The sequence below is a fragment of the Triticum dicoccoides genome, chromosome 4A, assembly GCF_002162155.2.
Source record: "Triticum dicoccoides isolate Atlit2015 ecotype Zavitan chromosome 4A, WEW_v2.0, whole genome shotgun sequence".
In the NCBI taxonomy this organism is placed as follows: domain Eukaryota; kingdom Viridiplantae; phylum Streptophyta; class Magnoliopsida; order Poales; family Poaceae; genus Triticum; species Triticum dicoccoides.
This window is the reverse complement of record NC_041386.1, coordinates 111,270,451-111,275,562: the sequence shown is the minus strand read 5'-3', so window position 1 is coordinate 111,275,562 and position 5,112 is coordinate 111,270,451.

Genomic DNA, 5,112 nt, shown 5'->3' with positions numbered 1-5,112 from the left:
GCCATGAATTATAATGTCTAGTCAGTCCTTGATCTTCTAGGGTGCTCTGCATTTATGTTTTGCTGTCTCAAAAAGGGCTAGTGAGATACCATTTTGTCATATTATATCATGACTGTTTTGAAGAAAGTGTTGCCATCCGAGATTTGTTATTATTGCTCGCTAGTTGATTGTGCCATTGATATGAGTAAATGTGAGACCTAAATGTTATTGTCAATATGGTTAGTTCATAATCTTTGCTGAAAACTTGAATATTGGCTAGACATATTTGCAACAACAAGATCAAACAGAGTTTGTACAAGTTTTTCTTTGTCACTTTCAGTTTGTCAACTGAATTGCTTGAGGACAAGAAATGGGTTAAGCTTGGGGGAGTTGATATGTCTCCATCGTATCTACTTTTCCAAACTCTTTTGCCCTTGTTTTGGACTCTTGCATGATTTGAATGAAACTAACCCAGATTGACGTTGTTTTTAGCAGAATTGCTATGGTGTTATTTTTGTGCAGAAATAAAATTTCTCGGATTGACCTGAAAATTTACGAAGAATTTTTGTAGAATATATAAAAAATACAGGCACAAGAATTAACAAGAGGGGGTCCACCCAGATGCCACAAGCCTGGGGGTGCCCCCCGGGGCGCACCAAGAGGGCTTGTGGGCCCCCTAGACCTCCTATGACCCTAACTCCAACTCTGTATAACCCTATTCAGGGAGAAAAAATCGGAGAGAAGGATTCATCGCGTTTTATGATACGGAGCAGCTGCTGCCTCCCGTTCTTCATCGGGGGGCTGATCTGGAGTCCGTTCGGGCTCCGGAGAGGGGGATTCATCGCCATCATCATCACCAACCTTCCTCCATCACCAATTTCATGATGCTCACCGTCGTGCGTGAGTAATTCCATCGTTGGCTTGCTGGACGGTGATGGGTTGGATGAGATTTATCATGTAATCGAGTTAGTTTTGTTAGGATTTGGTCCCTAGCATCCAGTATGTTCTGAGATTGATGTTGCTATGACTTTGCTATGCTTAATGCTTGTCACTAGGGCCCGAGTTCCATGATTTCAGATCTGAACCTATTATGTTTTCATGAATATATTTGTGTTCTTGATCCTATCTTGCAAGTTGTAGACACCTATTACGAGTTATGATCCGCATACCCCAGGGTGGTAATAATTGGGATTCTTGCTGGTGATTGCCGTAGTTTGAGGAGTTCATGTATTCACCAAGTGCTAATGCTTTGTTCTGGTTCTCTATTAAAAGGAGGCCTTAGTATCCCTTAGTTTCCATTAGGACCCCGCTGCCACGGGAGGGTAGGACAAAAGATGTCATGCAAGTTTAAGCACATATGACTATATACGGAATACATTCCTACATTACATTTATGAATTGGAGCTAGTTTTGTGTCACCCTAGGTTATAACTGCTACATGATGAATATCGTCCAACACAATTATCATTGCCAATCCAATGCCTACGAGCTTTTCACATATTGATCTTGCTAAGTTACTTTCGTTGCTACTGCTGTTACAATCACTACAAAACTACTGTTGTTACTTTTTCCATTGTTACCGTTACTTCCATATTACTTTGCTACTAAATACTTTGCTGCCGATATTAAGTCTTTCAGGTGTGGTTGAATTGACAACTCAACTCCTAATACTCATGAATATTCTTTGGCTCCCCTTGTGTCGAATCAACAAATTTGGGTTGAATACTCTACCCTCGAAAATTGTTGCAATCCCCTATACTTGTGGGTTATCACGCGGCATGTCTCATGACTCACCCAAAAGCTAGCTTTATAACTACCCAATTACAGAGTAGCGTTTGATATACCCTAAGTGAGTCAATCCTTGTCCCGAGAACATGCGAGGGCCTCAAGTCTAGGACATGGCATATACATTATACTTGAGACTAACAGATGACAATATCTCACTGCGTCTCAAAGTGGGTATGTTCAACTCGGTGATCTCCATCCCCGTGTCCATACTATCGGTTTAGCATCTCCATGCACATACCTTTTGAAACATAGTCATTAATCGAGTCATATACTAGTCAAGGATATGTGTTCGCATAACCTTATCAACTAGGGACCATTAGAACGATCATCATACAATACATTGTTCCACAAACAAGTCGCATACTAATTGACACATATCATTTATGATGTTCAAGGACAATACAAAAGACTCATGAATACATAGGGTAATATCATCATCACATGATCGCCTCTAAGGCATATCTCCAACACCGTGCCCATAGGCCCCTAAGGTGAAGCACCCGAGAACCCCATGAACACGGGCATGTACCGTGCTGACGGGGTCTACTTAACCCGTGCGCACGGGCTACACAAGGAGCTCTCTGAAGACTTCCTATTTTGCCCTTCCACTCGTCTCTCACCTCTGTCCACCTATATATTATGTACCTAGGTCATTTGTTAGGGTTAGCAGAGTATTTGAGACTACTAGAGAGAGATTTCTTCCTTGTACCTCCCTCTTGGGGATCAAGACCTCTCAAGGGAGGAGGATCCCCATCATAGGATCATCAAGACCTCCAAAGGGAGAAGAATCTCTCTAGATCATCAAGACCTCCTAAGGGAGAATGATCTCTCTAGATCATCAAGACCTCATCTCCTTTGGAGTGGGAAGAACCTTACCTTTGTGCTATTTTCCCTTGATTGTTCATTTTATACTTGTGGATCTCAGGTATGCTATTCTAGTGGATGTGTGATTTGGGATTGTTGAGTGATTCATCTTGTTGTTCTTGTTGTTCAACCATTCCCCCTCCAAGTGTGAAAAGATCATCAATTAGGGTTCCACCCTACAACATATAGCTTAGTTCACTCCGCTCTTGCTCTGTCTGTTCTTCCCCCCTACTCCGATTTCTCCTATTTCAATCCACTCAGACGACTCCGGCGACCATGTCCAGTGCCAACAGCCGCTCCGACTCCGACCTCGATGTCAATGATAACCCACAAGTATTGGGGATCGTTTGTAGCCTTCTTCGATTAATAAGAGTGTCGAACCCAACGAGGAGCTAAAGGTAGAACAAATATTCCCTCAAGTTCTATCGACCACCGATACAACTCTACGCACACTTAACATTTGTTTTACCTAAAACAAGTATGAAACTATTTTAAAAGAATAAAATTATGAGTAAATTGCTAGATAATTAAAGTGCATAGCTTTTGTCAATAAGAAATTCATTTGTCCCTAGGCAATCAATAACAAGTACCGGTAATCATTCTTGCAATTTTACATGAGGGAGAGGCACGAGCTAACATACTTTCTCTACTTGGATCATATGCACTTATGATTGGACCCCTAGCAAGCATCCACAACTACTAAAGATCATTAAGGTCGTGAAACCCAACCATAGCATTAAGTATCAAGTCCTCTTTACTCCCATACACCATAACCCACCTATCCACGTTTAGGCTGCCGTCACCCCCGCAACGCCGACAATAAGAAAACCATGAACATATTGCAACACCCTACAGCGAGGGCCCCTCCATTTGCGTGACACGGAGGGCACTGTAGGACAACACCATAAATAAAATATACAATCATACCAACCAAGATCATGATTAACCCATAGAACAAAATGGATCTACTCAAACATCATAGGATAACCATAGATCATTGGGAAATAATATATGGAGTTGAGCACCATGTTTAAGTAGAGATTACAGCAGGGAGCAGGGGTGTTACACCAATGCATAAAGGGGGAGAAAGTTGGTGTTGACGGTAGCAAGATTGTTGAGGTAGATCACCGTCATGATCCTTGCCCCGGCGGCACTTCGGCGCCATTGGGAGAGAGGGGGAGAGAGCCCCCTCCTTCTTCTTATTCCTTGGCCTCCCCCCTAGATGGGAGGAGAGTTCCCCCTCTGGTCCATGGCCTCCATGGCGGCGGAGGGGCGGGAGCCCCTCCGAGATTGGATATGTCTCTCTATTCCCTTCTGTTTCACGTTCCCCAGATCTAACCGAAACCATTTCTTGTATTCCCGGAGATCCGTAACTCCGATTGCACTGAGATTTTAACACGATTTTTTTTAGATATAAGCTTCCTTGCTTCTGAAGTAGAGCTCCAACCAATGTAAGAGGTGGGCACAACCCACCACCGCGCACCTGGCCCCTAGGGCGCGCCCTGGTGTCTCTTGGTCACTGTGGGCCTCCGTTTGCATTGATTCCAAGTCCCAAAAACCACATATATTCCAAAATAATTCTCCGTAATTTTTTATCGCGTTTGGACTCCGTTTGATATGGATTTTCTGCGAAACAGAAAACATGCAAAAAAACAGGAACTAGCACTGGGCACTGGATCAATAGGTTAGTCCAAATAAATCATATGAAATGTTGCGAAAAGTATGTGAAAGTTTTATAATATTAGCATGGAACAATCAAAAATTATAGATACGACGGAAACGTATCAGTCAACAAGGAGCCAACCCTTGGCATTTCCCTTGAGAGGTCCAAGGTGTACACACGCGGGGGGGTGGCAGTTCCGGATCTGTTGCCTCACCTCTCCCTCGTCGGCGCAGCGCGGATGCCAGAGTTGGCCCCTCCCACACAACACGGACACTAGAGTTAGCCCTTCCCGGCTCGCGCTCCGCTCTCACGTCATCATGTGTCCCCGACGGTCACTGCTCCGCAAGGGGAACGGTGGGTGCTAGTGCCCGCCACACCGGCCCGGCCGCGCATGCCGGCATCGAGGCGCGTGCCGCCCGCCGTGAGAGGCTACAAGCAAGGGAGAGGGAAGAGGCGGAGAAATTTGTGCGCCGCCGCCACGGGCTGCCAGTGGAGCCCTGTGAGGACGAGCGGCTCCTCGCTTGGGTCTACCACATATCCCTTACGAAGGCGGTGACAAACGCTCGGCGGCTCCGCCGAAAGAGTGCCAAGGTGCTCCGGAGCGCGAGGTGGCTGAGGCAGCGGCTGAGGCAGCTCGGGTGGCGAAGCTCAAGCGGCGGCAGGACAGGGTCGTCCGACGGCTCAAAGGGCTCATCGTCCTCTTTGAATCCTTGTGCGACGATGATGACGACCACGACGCGTCCTCCGACGACTTGGACGATACACCACCAGCCGCGGGCTGCCGGTGGAGCCCCGTGAGGACGAGTGGCTTCTCACTT